This window comes from Athene cunicularia (genome assembly GCF_003259725.1).
Source record: "Athene cunicularia isolate RWA chromosome 1 unlocalized genomic scaffold, athCun1 chr1_part2, whole genome shotgun sequence".
Lineage (NCBI taxonomy): Eukaryota > Metazoa > Chordata > Aves > Strigiformes > Strigidae > Athene > Athene cunicularia.
Genome location: NW_020799092.1, coordinates 76,936,985 through 76,956,494, shown reverse-complemented (window position 1 = coordinate 76,956,494; position 19,510 = coordinate 76,936,985). Strand labels below are relative to the sequence as shown.

The window sequence follows — 19,510 nt, the reverse complement described above, 5'->3', positions numbered from 1 at the left end:
GTGTATAAGAGACAGGCCCCCCCCATTTCATTTTTATACTTGTCATTAAATGGTTGGGGTCGAAAGTCAGCAGGGAGTGCATCATTTGTACATTGTGTCTCTTTTCCTCCTGTGCTTCTGCTGCCAAAGAAATTGAACTTTCATCCATTAAAATTCCATTTATTGTGTCTTGAATTCACTGCACTAAAGAACAGAACATTTCATCAAACAGTACAGTTTAAAATCAAATTAAATTGTACCCGAAAATGTGACAGGATAAATACCCTCATCATTTAAAAAATCTTTTTAAAGACCACCCTGATTGCACTTATTGATACTTCCACATATCTTTTAAGGTCAAAACTGGTTAGTGATGAGAGGACTTGGCACGGGACACCTAAAAGGACCGTTTTGAATGGTTTTTTTCTTTCTTTCCTTAAAACAAGTGGGAAGCACTTCTTCCAAATTTGTGCTCCCTCAGGTTTGACACCTGCAAGCTGAGTCTGGGTGTTAAGTGGTCCCCAGTTGTGGTGTCCTTCCCTGTCCTCCCAGGTGAACCTTTATGTTGGACATCACTGCTCCAGGGTCTGGTAGTGCAGGACTGCCATCTACAGTGATGACTTGCATCGAAGTGTGTAGCATCTGTTTACGTAACTTGGTAGCAAACCCCATGAAAATCAGGGGAAGCATGCGTGTCCTGTAAACTTGCCTGATGGCCTTTCAACTTGATTAAACATATCCCCCCAAAAATGGGTTTTGCATCATATGTTCTTCTGTTGGGAACTTGGTCCCTTTATTGCCATATGTAACCACAACATGTGGAGGAGAGCCTCATTAAATATGTTTCTTATCCTAGTTACAGTTTCCATAATGTTGATGTGCCACTGGAGTCAGAGAAGCTGGAGTTTCACAGATGGATTACAGAATTAAATTGTGCAACTTGCAGGGCTACATATGTGCAGAGTTTCTGGAAGTCCAGAAATGAAACCAAGGGCTGAGAAAACACCCTTCTTCCAGACCCAATTGCACAGGCAACAGCTGGAATTTGCACGGCTCCTTATTCAATTAATATTCAGAAGCCACTATTGCATTTTCCCAAGAGCAAAGAGGCAGTAAAAGCAAGCTGCTACATCTAACTCCACTACTTGTCCTCCCCTTTACGCAGTGTTGAGTTGTTTGGTTGCTTGTTGGTAGTGTTTTGTTTCTTTTCTTTTTTTTTTAACCTCTTATAAATATGTGTTACATTTGGCAAAGAGGCAACTAGGGACTAAGAAGAGAACACCAGAGTGGTGTTTCAGAAGCCAGGAGAGAAGCATGTTTAAAGTGAATTGTACCAGCGTTTTGTTCATATGGGAGATGCTTGTATTGGTTTTGCTTGACTTGCTTCTGTGCATAGTAAACTGCCAAGATGCTTGTTTATAGTTTAGATCTTTCTAAGGTATGGTTTGGGTTTACAGTCTAACCAACAGCAAGGGGAAGGTTTACTACAGTGATAAATATTTAAAATATTTATATGGATATCGTGCTAACAAGGTTTCTAAAATGTGTGCAACAGATTCATTGCAAATATGTTATCACTGACTTTCATTTTTGAAAAATTAGGTCTATGCTTTCCCCTTTGGAGTGCACTTTGTATTCTAAGTGGACCCAGATTACAAAATGGTATTTGGGAAACACTTTATAAACTCTTCTTTTGTTTATATACACATAAAAAGTGTCCTTTTTGTTAGTGTGCAGAAGGGATACAGCCAGTGCGATGGTTTTCCTGGCTCCTAAGCTGCTCAAATAGGAGATGAGGCCAGGGAATGTATTCCCTTACAGTGCGGTTTCTGGACTGAAGCAAGTGCTGGCCCATGATTTGCATGTACAGGCTCCAGAAGAGTGGATTCTCTGGCAGCTTGCTTTTTACCCTACTCTAAGGCCAGCCCTGGAGACACAGAGGTGAAAAAGAGTTACTGATTTGCATAGGTTGTTAGTTGCTGGCTTCAAGGAATGGTTTCAGTCTAGAAATCATTTATCATTTCATGTGAAGTGACCAAAAGCGAAAAGGAGGTTGTGTAAGTCAAGTTTTTAGTTTGCCATCAAAATGAGAAGCTTTGGGGGTCTAGATTCCTTCTTTCTCTGAACTCCAATTGCAGGGTAGTAAGAGCAGGAAACTACAGTGTTTTGCATATCCTTGCTTTTGCAATACATCAGCTCAATAAAAGCTTTTAATTATCCACTGCAACGTAGGCTGAGGAGATCAATGGTCTTGACTTTGGTGTTTGGCTCTTTGATTTCATGATTTCCATGTGCATCAGTTGCATCATTTTAACAACAAACTACTAATTTTTGGTACCTCCTCATAGTTTAAATAATTGATTTTGGTTTAATTTGTACCCTTTTTCCTATTTTGACAAATTGCAATTATAGTGTACAGCTTTATCATTGTCTCATAAATGATATAACAACTGCTTGTGAATGCCCATAAGTTTTTATTGTTGTGCGTGCATGTTAATAACAACATTGCAGAATGGCACAGAGTAGTTTTTAGCAGAATAATGTTTGCATTTCCTCTAGTAAAATATAACACCATAGTTCAATTCCTGTATAATAAACCCACAGATTCTCTTACCTATCTGTATCATGGTAATGATTCAAGTACAGAGCTCCTAAACAGGAACGTGTATGTTACATCTGTGATATGGATAGATAGTTTGAGGAACAGAAGGGTTATGCTTCATCCAAAGTTTGAGAAAATTATTACCATGCCCAGAAATTCCAGCTCTTGCTTCCCATGATTGAATGGTTATCATGGGCTCCTTGATCACTGGGCAAATTGGAACATATATGTCCTGAGTAAGCAGTGGTCACGGAATTGAAATGCAAAGTGCTGGAGGTTTGAAGCATTTTGGGGTATGGAGGGAACATTCTCTGTATCACCTTTTCTGGGCTGTGGAGTCAAGCTTTAGTTATGCATAACATCACCTCTAGGGAATAGATAACAAAGAAAAATTTATATCAAGTCATGCTGAAAAAAATATCCATTTCCTACACGGAAATGTATTTTTTTTCCTAAAGCATTTCCTCCAGTTCCGTCAAATTTTCTTCTGGTAGCTGATGTCTAGACCATAGAGTAATGTAAGTTTGGACTTCTGGGGTCGTCTGCTCCAACCACTAACTCGAAGCAGGTCCGATGAGTTCAGGATGCTCAGAGGCTTGTCATGCCTTTGCACACAAAAATGCTAAGATTGAAACACCAGATTAATTATATTAATTCCCTCTTCTTAGCAATATGTTGCTGTCATACTTTGCCTCTTTGTTTTAGTTTGAGATTATATTAATATATATCTGAATGGGAATAAACATGTATAAGCCTTGCAGTAACTGATGTTTTAGGAAATAGTTGTTTCCTTCAGATAGAATGTTTTACTTCTGTGAAATGCCTCTAGTATTTTTTGAAAGCTTAGTCAAAAGCTTACAGCTAAAATCGGGGAGGTATATATTTTCACTAAACTTTTTACTAAAAATTTTTCAAGCGTTGTTTTCAAGCGTCGTTTTTTAGAACACAAAAATCTCAATGAGATGGCTTACCAGGAGTGAAATAACCAGTTCAGGCACTTAATGTATTTAAATTTACTGCTTATTTGGTGTGAGATGGCAGGAATATGGGACGAAGGGAAAGGCTTGTGTCTGAACCAAACCTAACTCGGGAGATGGGCAAGATGGCAAGACAGGGGTAGGAGGTGACAGGCTCTGCAAACTCTGTGTGGGGAACCAGGCACAGCTCCTGTCCCTTTCTTTCTCCCTTCCCTAGAAAGCCAGTGCTGTGAAAACACAGCCTGGAGCAGCAAAGGCATGGGGGAGTGAACCCGGCCTCTCACCCCGGGACCTTTTTGCTTCTCTGGCCCGTCTCAGGGAGAGGAGAGTTCAGTGACCGTGTAGTTCTCTTCTAGGAAATCTCAGCAGTCAGGGAAACAATCTTAGCGCTTTAAACACTAATGAAAGTTGAAGGCAGTAAACAAAATCATGGACTAAATCATCCAGCGCCGACATGTTTTTTGGACAGTAAAGAGCCTTTCATTCGAAGACATGAAATAACATTTCCGTCATGTTTTTGCTAGTCTGATAATTAGAAGTGATTTAGGATAGCAGTGAAGGTGCCTCTAATGGGCACCTTGTGGGTGTTAATAAAAGGAAGAATACATTAAACGTAGTGATTTGTGATTGGACTGATGGGGGTTAATATTTTCTTAGAATATAGCTGGCCATTATTCTTCCAAGTAACAGTGTAATGTAATTATAAGTACCTTAGTAGATGGACTCAATTGCTCCTATCATGAAAATTAATTTCAGGATCACGTTGAGGCTTTCTTTTCTTTCCTCTTTATTTTCTACGCTGTGCAGGAGAGAGCAGACACATACAAATGAAATTCTGTTTGAACAGACCTACTCATGGAGACCTGTCTGATTCCTATGAATGACTTAAATTGAAATCTATGGGAAAAGAGTGCATTTCTTCCTACATTTTTTTACATTTTCTGTACCTGTAAAAGTCCAAGTTTTCTTACATTCTCTTTTAAAGCACTTAACAAATCTCGACAGATATCTCCAATTTATAGGAGGGAAAAGGGAGATATGCTGTTTTTCCAAAATGTTTCCCAGAAGTAACTGTGCTATGATTACAGCTTTTCCAGTAAGTTTTGCCAAACCTTCTAATCAATCGTCAGCACAGGTAAATAATCTTGCTGTAATATTATTAAACACTCAAATACTTAATAATAATAAAATAATAATTATAATTAATATTAATATTTTACGTTCTTTATTTTTTTAAGGTATGGCAAAATACAAAATCCTGAAAGTCTCAGGATATACATTTCTAAATTTTTATGCTAACCGAAAGTCTAATATACAGTATGATTGCCAAGGTTTTCAAATAATAAAATGGACAAAAATCTGACATGAAAAATCAGTGCTTAGTCACATTCTGAGCTCTCACCAGTAACTTTAGCCTTGAAGAACTTAATGGAATTAAATCAAATAAGACTCTCAGAAATTCCTCTGGAAACATACACAAATTTAGAGAGATATCAGCAACATGAAAGTGTTGGATTGCTGCTGTGTGGTTTGAAACCTTAATTACCAATACTCATTAGCAGATATACATCTGACCTATACTGATTTAAAGCAGCTAAAAATAAGTTCTAAACCCATGAAGGAAGAGGAATGTGTAACAGAACAAAGTCGTGAGTCTTGGTCTGTTTTAAATCAGTTTGTTGCATGCTCTTAAACCAAGCAGAGACATCCAGGATTAGGGCTTGTAGGTGTGAAATTGAGTCCTGATTTGAGCTGATGATGTAAATCCGTATTTGGACAGCATTTCAGCGGAAGGTTCTGTACCATTTGTGTAGACCTTGCAAGCTCAGAGAATTGACTGGTGTATGTGTTTGTGCTTCCTTAATATTTCTTGCTGCTCTTAACACAAGCTGTAAAGTGTTAATGAAAGAAAAAGAAAGGCTGGAAATTCCTTTCCAGAGAATCCTTTGCATGGGGACAGAGGGAGAAACACAGATGTACTTGCAAGTCCAAGCAGAACTATGCTGGAGTTCATCACTCCCTTTCCTTCGGTTTTCTGGAGAGGTACTTAATGGTGTTTGAATATGACTGTATAGTGCCATTAATGTAACAATTTTCATTTGTACAGTGCAACACCAGAGAGATAATCTCTGTGTTAAGTACTTTTGCTTTATAATCCCTGGAGAGTCAGAACTCTAAAAGCAAATATTGTATTTACCATAGACTGTAAAAGGGAAGAAATGAGGCTAAAATGCAAAGCAGCGAAGATAAAATAGAGTTCCTTTTGAATGTGTGCTGTGGTACTATGAATATATACATACACACTGTTATGCTTTTTATATTATCTCTAATTTGAAATAAACAACATGATTACAGATTAGATCAATCATGGCTTCAGTATTTCTGGCCAAAGCAAGAAAAGACTTGATGTGCTAGCTAACCACGTAATTGAAGCAGAGATTGTTTGACTGTTGGTGATTTGTTTAAAGATTTTAATTTACAGTAATGAGTATTCTTCACTGCATTGTAACCTGGCTCCCCACGCCTGCCTTTGGAAAACAGTCACTGCTTGTGTATACCAATGGAATGATGATGCGAGTCACTAAACATCAAAATGGAGCAGTTGAATGCTGCTGCCTGACACTTTTCCAGAATATAACAGAGTGGGAAAATTGCTGCCTAGCTGTCTTCACTTCGATTTGCACAGGAGCTCTGGTGGGAACTCAGAGACTGTTGGGGACTGGGCGAGAGGGAAGCGGAGTGTATTTCAAAATTCATCAAGTGAACACATAACCAGTGCACCCCAGAGGACAGCTCTGCCTTGGCTACTGGAAGGACTGAAGGATGGCGATTTCCTGCATCTAACTTCTGTGTTTCTTGTTATGAAGTTAAACAAAGGAGCAACAGGCAGTGGTACTGGAGAATATCAAAGGTGCTTGAAAGCAATTTGACCAAAACAGTAAAGGGAAACATGAGATCAACAGTGTACAGCACATTTATTTTTGTGGAATAGTTATTTAGACTGAAAGGGAGCTGTTTGGAAACCAAAGTTCAGAAATGATAAAACATGATGCTAGGAGCCCTGTGTTCAGATGCTTTGAAGTTGCTGTCACTTGCTCTGCTTTTGGATACTGTCCAGGAATGAAGCAGTAATGAGGGCCAGCTACCATGGTTGCCTTCCATATTTTTATAAATTTTGTGTATTTTTGGTGGAATCATGAGTTTCCTGAAGAGGAAATAAGTTAAATGTAAATAACAAGACGACTGAAAAGAGGAGTGGCAGAAAAAAAACCCTGTGAATACAAAGGGAAGTGGAGGAATAGGGGGTAGTATAAAGAAGAAAATGTGGTCAAGCTTATACAAAATTACTTGCATGACCAGAAAAACAGGTTTGGTTGCCTGTTCCAGAGGGACAAATAATGCCTTTTCCCTTGAGTTCCCTCTAGGGACATCATCCATACTTTTCGTGCTCATCTAAGGAGCTGGATGGACTCTCAGTGCAGGGTGCCTGGAAGTCTTTGCCATACGTCAGGATCCTCTTTCTTGTGGGCTGCTCAGTCTATATTGAGAGTAAAAGTCTGGTTTTCAGTGAAAGCTAATGGCATTGTTCCTTTAATCCAAAGCTGGACGGTTTGTGTGTGAATTCAGGAACTCCTACAATCAACAGGATTTTTTTTAATTTTTTTTTTTTTTTCGGGAGGCTGTTACTTAGACTGCCACAGCTAGAAACCCATGCTTAGTTTGCTTGTTGATAGTTCAACAGTAATTGTATTTAGAGTTCATTTTGTTTGGATGCTGGTGACTCTAATCCTTCTGTAGTGTCAGTGGTGCAGTTCAGATCTGATGTACGGGTTCACCATCCTGCTAACTGGAAAATCCCATTGCAGATATGATTTCTCATCTGTACAAGAGTTAGGAGAAGGTATGTTGTGGATGTGCTGTGGAGAAAGAGTGGGTGGTATGAGGTGGAAACACAGGTTGTAACCAAATCATCGATCTGGTCCACTCTGTAACTGTAATTTAAATGTGAATCTATTATATACGTGAAATATAATCATATGGTGTACGTCTAATTGCTAGAGGAACTGAGGTATTGGTAATGGAACACAATGCCAAGGTGTTGTGCAATACTACCAGCAAGTGTAATAAATGACACAGAAAGCTGAAATGGGCAGGGAAATCCAAGCAGCTGCAGTGTTACATACTTACGTTTAATTTTTCAATGAGACACTTGGAACAGCATCTTTTGTTTTACAAATGCCAAGGAGAAGGATTTTCCATAGAAAGAATTGCGGAATGACACAAGTCTTCCATTTCACCGGACTCTGCACCAAGTAGGAATATTAGTAGGCTACTCGGAGGGAAGTAGGGCAGGTAAATTAAATCTTCATTTCGTTTCTGTTGAGCCTCAGCAACTGAGCTTTAATGCTTTTTAATTACATTCCTTACCTGACTGGTGAGAGGGGCTGTATTAAACCACAAATACCTTAACATCTGGGGCTCATTTGTTCCAAAATGAACACCATCTCCTTTAATTCCCTATTTGTCTCTCTCTGCTCTTACAATATTTGCCTTGTACTGATTCCCCTTGCTAATTGCAATCCATCCAGCGCTGTATGTGAAAAAGCCATTTCAGTTGCATGATTTAATGCTTTTAAGTCATCTTGGCTTTGCTGACTCATTGGTCAACCTTGAAATATCATAACACTGCAAACATTGCAATGCCATCAGAGGACTAGCAGGTTGCGCAGGGGACTCTGTTACTGATTAGTGTAATTTTTTTTTCCGAGTTGAAAGAGCTATTGTGTTTAAGGCCATGAGATTTAGAATTAGGAGTAATTAAAAACCAAGGCTGCTGCCTTTATATTTTTTTAAATATGAAGGGCCCCAGGAGTCTCTGTAGTCATTAGAAAATCCTATTCTCGTGGTAAGCTTGTCCTTATAAGCGTTTCTGTTGTTGGATTTCCTGAATGTAAAGCAGGATCTTGTTCAGAGTAGATGCTGAGAGGGGGGAAAATATCATAAAGGCAGAGGAGAAGAAAAGTGTGTGTGTGTGTGTGTGTGTGTGTGTGTGTGTTTGGGGGGCAGATATTTAGTGATTGCATGGTTGCTTTGTAATGTGTCCTTAGCAACTGGCTTTCTACTCTAATGGGAGAAATAGATGGTGGGAAAGCATTCAAGAAAAGTGGGTCACATTTGATCCATGACCTAAAAGGGAAAGTGGGGGGAGGGAATAATCAGCTCAGATCATTAGTGAGGTGAAAATTTATCCTTATAAGGCTCATTCATCAAACTGGACAAAACTGCTATTCTAGTGTCTTCCTTACGTGATAGAAAATGCAGCTCCTGCTTTCTCAAAACGCTACAAATGCTCCATGGGTTTTTTATTTAAAAAAAAAAAAAAAAAAAAAGAAAAGAAAGAAAAAAGTTGTTTGTTTTAAACACTCGCAAGCAACACAATGATTAGACATGACAGTTTGGCTGTGGGGCCTTCCTTTCAGTTCAGGAAAATATAGAACATAGCTGAGCTGTCCTTTCCTGGTAAAAATGAGGTCATTTGTAAAGCTTTGTGTACATTTCTGCAGCACTCGTAGAACAGAGCTAGCAAAACAGTTCTCCTGAAGTCTCAATCTTACGTCCACCAATTTTTAAGAAATACAGACCCACTGACCATGTAAGATGAGCAATCACAAGCTGTGATTTAGACTAAATGACTTCTCGAGCATGTATAGTTTTGATTTAACTGGCAGGGGTGCGTACGCTGCAGTCGTCGTGTGCTGCCGGTGCTGACTCTGAGCTTCTTACAGCTCCATATGGCTGAGGGCAAGCTGCTTGTAATCTGTTTCCTTTTCCATGTGAGCTGTGTATGTGTTCTGAAATAAGCAAAAGTACGCTGTCAGGCTTGATTTTTCTCTTTGTTACATATACAAATGCATTGTATACATTATATTTGTTAATCCCTGTTGTTCATAAAAATGTTCCAGGCAATTAAAATGTATTAAATAGTAATTTGGTTTGTGTAAAAGCTAATACTAATTTTCATACCCAATTATTTTTCTTCTACAAATCAAATGTTATATAGCTGCTAATATTTCAAGGTAGTTTTAACTAACATCTCAGCCTAGTGCAGTTCTGTCCAAGAGTTGGGCAGAGTTGCATCATCAGATTAGGTAAGAAAGGATAGCAAAGGATGTACTGGGTAAGTGACTGGGAAAAAGTGGTGTGAGCTGGCACATCAGAGTTGCATTCCCTTCTACCTTGAAGCTTCAGGCAGTATGTTCCCATTCTGTCCAGGGAGCTCTTGATGTTAACCCTCAGATTTCTCTGACCCTTCTTAGTAAAGCATTAACTGCTTCAATCAACTGTGTTGGCATTCAGTCCAGTCATGGAAAGATGGAAACATAGACTAGCAAAGAAGCATTCAAGATCTTGAACTCCTTAATGAAGATACTTGGTAGAAAGCAGTAGATTAAAAATTCCAGACTGTAGGCTAAGTGAACTCAGACCTGCTGTATCCCCTTCTCCCCTTTTTTTCTTAACCATCTATTAAAATACTCCGAGAGTGCGTAGTGTTTGCTAACATATGAAAATAGTAAAAAAACATCTGGGATTACTAATAAAATTAGGTCTGCTGCTTAAAAAGCTGCCAGTATTGTCTGGGGCCTCAGAGATGCTCCTGCAATGCAAATAGTAATAGTGGCTTCAGAAAGTACTTTACTTCTGCTGTATTGCATAATTTTCAAACACTGCTTTTAAAAGACAAATTAGAAGTGCATCAAGAGAAAAAGTATATCATGAAAGCGGGTCGGGTTTTTTTCTTGGTCTAATAACATAATGGTTCAACATTTATATAGTTCTTTCCTCTGAGTGTTTCAGGGTTCTTCATTGGGAGGGGCACATAATGTGCCTATTCAAAGGTGAGGGAGATAAGAACGGCGAAGAGCCTTATGAAGGAGCGTGGTTGAGAAACTACTTTCTTTGTTGCGTAGTCCTCTTCTCCTTACCATTAGAAACACTTCCCTGTTTGTTCTTCTATCGGATTTTGTCTTCTCCGAAGGATGGTTACAACAAGAAAACTGACATTCCTTAAAATAATCTCTAAGTAATACCCCTTTTTGAAATTCCTCGAGTAAAGCTCCACGTTTGGTGTTCACAGCTGACCTGCTGCCCAGCTGGCCGCTGTCTATGGTGAGTGATTGTGTGGGCACGAGGTACAGATATCCTTCCCTGCACTAAACTGAAATAAGCACAGTTCTCCAGTGGTGGCAGTCAGAATGAAAATTCAGGCTTCACGTTTTTTCTCCATTATCTCTTACTTACAGTGACAAGCCCAGCAGGTTCGGCCTTCAAATCATTAAAATAAATGTTGATATTATTAAAATATTTGATGCTTGGATTCCCCTCTGTTTCCTCTATCAAGCAATGGAGACCTCTGAGCTTCAAGTCTATATTCTCCCATTGGCAGCATCTAGGTTCCTCCACCTGCCCTGGGGCAGGCTTCTTCCCTTTTCCATCTGCTGAGAGAAGGTACCAATGACTGTACAGAGAGGGGTTATATGGAAAAACAGTTGGAAGAGGGCTAGAGATCTTAGGGAACCACATGGTGTTACTAATCCTCCAGCTTTCCAAAGACTTGTCATCACAAATAAGAGTTTTCCACTTTCAGGAGGAGGAGGGAAAGAGAAAAAAGAAGGAAAGAAATTAACCCTGTGGTGTGATGACAGAGATTTCTATAAATCACACTGCATTTCACACTGCTGCTGACAGCCAGCCAAACCTGAGCTGGCCAAGTTTCCGCAGGTTGAGCATGTTACAGGGAGCTTAAAAATACATCAACAAGTGTTAACTATCTTTTCTGTTGCACGAGGCAATTGAAGTTAAGAGGCTTTATACATCATGGAATAGTCAAAGGGATGTGGATGGTATCCCCTTTATTTCCCATCACCTTCTTTCCCATTTCTTCTGGAAAAATGCCAGCAAGTCCCCAAGACCTGGGTTCATTTTTGCTTGTGATTAAAACCTCCAAAGCTAATAATAACCCAAGCTTTTGTCCAAAATGTACAGTTAAGAATTTACCTCATTCTTTTCAATTTCTACTGCTGCAAGTATTTACCTTGACCCTAAAACCATGGTTTCTGTCACTTTTCAAGACGTATTTTTCTGTTGATTTGGCAAACAAGTTCTGAATGGCAGTGCTCTGATGTTTTCCCAATGCTGCATTTGTACAGAGAGCCCTGGAAACTCACAACTGGAAGATGGAGGTCTATCTTTGAAGTCAGAAGTGTCCCCATAAATGACTGCCATATGACTTGGGAAGCGTGTGTGTTAGGGTGTGGTTTTGTTAGGATTTTTATGGTATGTTTATTGGGAAAATTTAAACCAGTTCTTCTGAGGTTTTTTGTTTCTTTGAATGGTGCCTTTAAAGGGGGAGTTGATCCTTTCCTAATTGTTTGTAGTTGTTTATTTTCTTGTGAGCCTCAAAACAACAGCATAACCAGTGGAGCAAAATAACTTATTTGTAATAATAAGTTAGAAAAAAACAAAAACAAAAACAAAAACAAGAAACTAAATAAAATATGGTACTATAATGAGAGCTTACTTCAAAGTCTCAAATTTGTTGTTGATTATTTGTGTACCAGTTTTTTATAGTTTTCTTTTTCTATATTTATCTTTTACATAACTGCTCTCTTCAGATGTAAAAGTATAACTGTTTATAACCCAAAGTACAAAGGAAAATAAATCCTTCTTTGAATAGCTTAGAACACACACTGCGGTGGAATTTAGATGTTTCAACAAGTGCAGAATGGAGACAATGTGGCCCGTTTCGCCATGCATACAGGGCAGTGCTTTCCATCTAGCACGTGTAGTGGGGTTTATTTCATTAAAAATTGCTTAATAGTCTGGCTTCACAGCCAGTTTTTCTTCAGTCATCTATGTATTGCAGTTGCATGTGTTGATAGTGGTACATCTGGTGGGACCTGGATCTGCCACCATTTGACACTAGCAGTAGTGTGTAAGACTTGCCCAGCTGGAGTTGAAGCCAGGCTTCAGTTTAACCCGTTACTATGTCTTCCATGGGGCTGGTAGAAGTACTCATGCTGTAACATAGATTCAACTACCAGTAATATTAAGTTCTGGGCGTTTTCTCCCTCCCTCCAAGAGCACTACAGTGAGTTATAAGTATGTTGAAAGTCACTGGGGAAAATCACTTTCCAACTTGACATTTTAGTAGCAATCTAATGAGTACTTAGTTTTTTCTAGTATGTTATATTGGGCAGTAGTCAGTAAAGAGAAAGGACGCTTTTAGATTTTTTTTTCTATGCCTCCTTGAAAAAAGCAACCTGTCTTGATTTTGTTGTTGTCCAGCAATCTGACCAGAGCTGAGGTCTGCTCTACAGAAAGACTGAGCACTTTTCCAACTCCATTTTCTGACCCCAGAAACCTGGCTGAATAAAGATGACTTCTCTCTGAAGAACTAGGAAGTATTTCCCAGACAACGTTCATGTTTTCCTTTGCTAAATAGGCAGAATTTAGAAGAGGTAGGCGGAAAATAGGTGCTCTGTGGAGAGGAAGGGAAAAAGAGCAAAAAAGCTCTGCCCTCAACCCCACACCCCTGCTATATTTTCCATTTAAATGGCAAAATCATCTTGTCTCCTGCCCTGCATGCAGATGTGTAGTTAAACTACAGTTTCCGATTATTCATCCCAGTAACATTTGAGATCTTTCCCACAATTCCCAAAGTTTTTCCTGCCCACATACTTTGCCCTCAAGCCTTGGGAGGGATAAAGATTTTCTCCTTTGTTTGCTTGTATGTTTAAGGTTTCGCCTTCCTCTGCCACTAAACCAAGCCTGGTCCTGATTTTCAGTTTCATTATTTTATCTGTAGCCTCTCCTGCTCAGCTAATACCAGAACCCTGTTTTCCAAGACACTATACAGGAGGATTGACTGTACCTGAAAGATTTACAAAGGCAAGCAAGGGACTAAAATTCCCAAGGCCAAATAGTGGGGTGAGAAGAGATGAGAACAACCTATAGCACCTCTTCTATCTCCAGCCAGAGGCAATACCACCTAATGCACAGGCACTGAATATCTCAGCACATTTTACCCACCTGCCCTGTAGTCCTCTGCGGTGGGATTGCCCCACTCCTGCCCTCCTCCTTCTGGCTTCTGATAGATTGCCCAAATGAAACCTCAACTGGAATAGCCAAACTCCTGTCCACCCTGCCCAAACTAAATGCTTGATTCATTGAAATAAAGCATGATGGTCTGCATTTTTCTCTGTGCTGCAGAAATCAGCTCTTTGACCTCCAGTTCACCAAAACCTTTCCATGTGTGGAAAGTAAAAAGTTGGCTACAGTCCATCACAGATGACTGGCAGCTTCTCCATGGTTTTGACAGTCTTGGCTAGTGCAGAAGCATGTCAAGACCACACCGTGGTATAGTCTGAAGTGCTCGTGGTTGTCACCCCAGCAGTATCATGTTAAACCCATCATATCCCAGGATGTGGTGGACCTGCCACCCTAATCTGAGCACGTACGATACCCGAGAGCTCTCGTACCATGTGCTGTGTTTGTGTATACGCTATTAGTGTTTCCACTGAGGTCTGCATCTTTCTAAAGCTCACTGCAGCTGTATTTGCGCATTACAAAATAGCATGCTTTAAAGTGCCTGGTGAAGCAGATCCTTCCAGCCTTGCGTTGGAAGGAGACAAGAGTCACACCAAGCAAAAGTGTGTCTGCGCGTGTCAGCAAAGTGCTTTTTCAGCGTGATAGCTGAGTGCAAAAATTTCAAAAGGAGTCAGGCAATTAAATTTTGAACCCACATCTCTTCTGTTTGTTAGGAATTCATCGTTTCACATGGATGCAACATTTCGGTGTGTGTCTCGTATCTTCTATAGACAGTTTTCATTTTTTTTAATATTGTCTCTCCCTGTTGGGAATTTTTTTTCTTTCTTTTTCTGGACAGGTTATACATATGCTAATAGAAATATGCCTATTATTTGAAGCATAGTTCTGCTTGTCACTGAAGCTTCATTAACACCGTTATCACTGCCTGACATTTATCTTATAATTTTCCAGAGTTGACTGTTACATCTCCATGGAAACCCAAATTGCAATTGAAACAAGTGAGATAATAAAGGCATCCATAGAGGACTGACAGTATGCAAGCCCACAGTGTTTGCAGGCTACATTTGTTTATAGTTCCTTAGATAAATCCATTGCAGTGGAGATTTTTATTACCTGTCTCCTATCTTTCTATGGCTGCTGCTTATTGCAAGGTTTAGAACAACACTTTTTTATTTTGCTTTTTAATTAGAGCAATAAATTTTATTGGACTCAGCAAGGGAGTCATTGAAGATGTAAATTCTAAAGTGTCTGGGATGAAATATGAAGTTTTTTACGTATGATTTTGGCACTATATAGACTGATTCATTCTTAGGTTGGTTTGGGGTTCTTTTTAAGCAGCCAGAACTTACAATCGTGGACTCTTTTGATTTGCTGACTCTTTCAGTATGCAAGAAGGATCTTTTTTTTTTCTATACCTAAGGACTTGAGCTCTCTAAGTTTGTGACTCTAAATCAATTTAGATGGTGCCTCAAAGCATAGAGTCATGAAACTGGAGTGGGTCCAGAGTGAATTAATCTGAAATTAATTTGATTTTGAAAGGCTCCATCTGGCTGTGTTTGGAAAAGGCATTTAGACAGATATATAAACAAATGATCATCTGTATTCTATATGCCAGATGTGGTGTCAAAAAAATGAAGAAATGGTTTTAAAAAAAATCAGCTGAGGGGGATTTTGCTATAAAGATGCTCAACTTGTTAAAATTACAATTGCATCACACTTTGGACAATATTTTCTTATATTCAGATTTGTAAAAGGGGGGAGCATGGGTGACTTGATAGGATATTTTGGTTTAAGTAAGAAAATTTCATGTCATAGCTTGCTTTAATGGTCTATTTGGGATCTCACATAAATAAGCTCAGCTAACCAAAATTGGCCGTGCCCTTCATACGAGTAGTGCTGTGATCTTTCATTCCCTTTTTAAGAAAGTTATTTAGGTAAAGCAGCCATGTCAGGCACAAGCCATTGGCCTCCCTCTCTTTGGACATAAGCTTTTGGGCCCTATGAAAATAACTCCCAGTGCTTTGTGGAGCTCAGCCAGGAGCAGGTCCAAGCGTGTGTGTACACACGTGCCAGTCTTGAAATACGGTAGACTGTAAATTATTTCTTGCAATAATTGGTTGACTTGAGCACACAGAAATGGCTATGTTTCAAAACAAATGTTTGGAGGACACCTTTCCCATGCCCTCCATCCCCCCCAGCCCCAACTCCAGGACACAGTTTGCCATAAACTAGAGAAGTCCTTGCAAACCTCGTAAGAACTTGCAGATAAATGCCAGCCTGGACATAAAACTTGCTGAAATAGTCATGTCCTTAATTATCAAGTAAAAAAAAATTTTTTTGAAGCCTTCATTACTGCCTTTGAAGTTTTTAGTGGGGGCAAAGGAAGAAAGGAATTGAGAACAACTTTGTAAATTCGGAGCAGTAAGTGTTTGGAACGTGGAGAGAGAGACTGAGATTGTTGACAAGAAAACAGATGGTCCTACGTGTCCTGAATTTTAAAAGCCTAGTGCTATTCTAATTCAGTTGTTGACATGGTACAAATATATAAGCATTTGGGTGTAATCAAATACTTTTTTTTTTTTAAGTAATACCGATAAATGTTTCCTGTCACACAGAAAGAAATATGCTTCATTGCAAGTATGTGTAATCAGTAAAGCAAGGCATTAATAATCCACACCATTAATACTGAGCAGTCAGCTACTTCAGACTCAACTTCATGTGAAAAATTATATCAATCGGTGCTCCAAAACTATAATATAATTATGCAAGTGCATGAGCACTCTCAGGTTATTGTCCAGCTTCAGTAATACAGAGAGAACCCCTTTGCAATTTGAGTCTCTTTTAGACATAGCACAGATATTTATGCGAAAGGACAGCCTCTGCCCCAAAGATTACAAAAGAAAAAGTTAGTGAGGAGCACAACAAGAGTGGAACAGTAAGTTGCAGTTGTTGCTCACAAGCATCATAGTTGTGGTGAACTCCCAGGGTTCTCCTCCTGCCATAATGGAGATTAGTTTAGAGACAGAGACAGAAAAATGATAAATTAGAAGCCTTTGTTAATACTAGGCTCACCAGGTCAAAACCAGATGTGCAGATGCCCATGTGGGAATTGGCCAAGAGAAAACAGATATTAAAGATTCATGACTTAAGTTTATTGGGCACGTCTTAACACTTGTGGTAGTTGTCTCCTGCTGCGTAGTTAGAAATGCACCTATCTTACACTTGATGAAGACAGACCCAATCTTGGCTGAGCGTTTAATATACAGAACAAATTCTTCCCAGAAAGCAAAACCAGCTTATTAGGTGGTTGCCTAAGCTGAGCTTTATGTTGCTTGGTGGACCTCATCTAGCCTTGAATTAATTAGTTCCCAAAGCCTACAGGAAAGCCTGGAAGAACAAGGGTGGAGGTTACTGCATAACCTTTTAGTTTAGATCTCCAGACACTTATTTTAGTCATTTTTAACGTGTATCCCTAGAAATCCATGCTTGAACAAGAAGGGAAGCAACTCGAGACAGTAAGTGGTGGGTTTGGCTGTCTTCAGCCGTTAAAGGGCAGGTATCTGTCACTGGCTGTAGGGCTTCTGCTAGTTTCAGTTTAGTAAACTCTATAGGCCAGTCTAAGCAGATCCTTAAAGATACTGAAAATAGACCATTCTAAATTTTAGCAGCATAAACAAAAAGATGCTACCCAGGTCAGACCTGTACAGATGGTGTGTTTGATTGTTTGCTTCCAGTATTGGATGAATTAGCAATGATATTTAATTGGTTTCCAAAATAGAGGCCTTTGAAAAAAACAAACCTCTTCCTCACCCTGTTTGCCTTCACTTCTGCACTCATTCATTCTCTTGTTTACATGTATTTTAACTTGTGTGAGTTGCTCCACTCGTGCCTGTATAAAGCGTATACACATCATTAAGCACTGCTGCGTGTTCTAAAAAAAAGTTTGCTTGATAAAAGTGGGTCCATACACCAGCAGTAAGAGTTGAGACAGTCTGAGACACATTGGACATCTTTTTTTAAAAGACTTATTTGAATGTAAGGGGGTTTTGAAGGTGTGATGTAGCAGATGTAACAAAGCTTTTGCTGAGTTAACTGTTGCTTGACTCTACAGTTCTAGGAAGCATTACCAAGAGCACGACATTAAAATAACATTATTTGATAGTTTTAAACATGTATACAAGGGGTATCCAGGGTTTAGGTTGAAACACCAGCCGTAAGTCAAAGTGGTTTGTAATGGAGGTGGTGCAACAACACAGAGACTGAGCACCTGAAGAGCCGCCAGCCTCTAGAGCTTGCAGCCTGGTAGGGACAGACCCGCTTTCATTTCCTTTGGTGCGCAGAACTGAGGGCTAATTTTAGGAAATCCAGAAGCCTTAGCATAAAGGAGAATCTGTGCTCCAATGTGCACTACGAGCTGTAAAGATAATTTCATTTTAACATAGCTCTTATTACGATTTCCTTTCGTGTCCTTGATTTCTTCCTGTGATACTAATGAGGAATCCGTATCTATTCCTCTAAAAATCAATGTGTTTTATCTCAGGTGTGCTCAGCTCTCTTCTGATGTTTCTCTACTATGTATTTTGTTCAGTACTTTTCCCAATTCATATTGCCCTTAGTATCATGTAGTATGACCTACCTGTTTGAAAGGCAACTTTCCTTTGCTGCTTCTTCTCCCAGCCTAAATTCATTCACCATCAAAACATTTTTCAAGGTAGGAAATTATTTTTCCCCAGATTTTCAAACCTTTTTTTTCCTTTGTGACAGGATGCTATCCCTTTACCTTACCTAAAATTTGCATAATTTAAGACATTAAGACTACAACTAATCACCAGAAAAATAACTATGAATTTTAAATTATCAGGGCAGTAAAAAAGACCCCACTGTCTTGAGAAATATTACGCTTTTACAGATAATTTCTGCCAAAGTGGAGGCAACACAAGAGAAAAATATTCGCATTTACTATTCAGTGCTTACATAAGCACTTGAGTATTATTAGCTACTGAGAAGAATAAAACCTGAGCATTGGATGTCAGGTTTTAAAAGCCATCAGAATTGTTCATGTAGTTAATACGGTTGCTCTCTGCTGGATGGATGAAGAATTGCTCATCTCTTTGTTAAAGGCTTTGTGGGTCTCTAAGATGGAGTAAGGGAGAATGTTTTGAGAGCTCAGAGTTTCTCAGTATCCCTTCTGCAGTTGCAGTTGGCCTTCAAATGTAGCAGAATGGCAGCTTTGCAAGTCATAAGACTCATTTGTCAGCCCTGCCAATGAGTGCGGGGAACCCTGGAGAAAATTATTTTGTAGGCATTACTGCATGCGTAGGACCAAACATACTGCCGTATGCTGCTTTGTTCGTTGGGCATGTCACGTTCATTTAACAACTGCTGTTATGGATATGTGTTACTTAATAATAATTATTAGTATTATTAGCATTTAATAGTTCTGCCAAAAACTGTACAAGACAGTACATCAGGAGCAGTGACTGATTTTTGAAACATCATCTTGCCTTTGAGCTGCTTTTTAAGCAACCGCTGTGAAAATGCTGATGCGCCAGAAAGCTTCTGGAGATTTCTTTTTTTTTTTTTTTTCAAAAAAAACACAGAGACCTGGTCATTTACAGCTTAAAAAAGATGGAATGGATCCTTTTTTTGTTTGTCAGAGGTTTTGGCCCTTAGTTTGTTGGCCAAAATCCAATTTAGGTAATTACATTCTGTGTCTATAAATTGCAACCCCCTGTAGTTTTCAATTGGGTATGGTATTGTTCTACCCTTCCTGGCTGAAATTGTTGTACGATAATGCTCCATGTCATTAAACAGCTGTCGTCTGTCACCTTATGATGAAGTCATT

The 19,510-nt window shown here is 39.2% G+C and overlaps 1 protein-coding gene across 6 annotated transcripts in view; it reads left to right on the top strand.

Annotated features, from left to right (window-relative positions):
• Positions 1 to 19,510, top strand: part of CELF2 (CUGBP Elav-like family member 2) — a 386,209-nt gene that overhangs the window by 223,541 nt on the left and 143,158 nt on the right. The gene's annotated exons all lie outside the window — the stretch shown is intronic.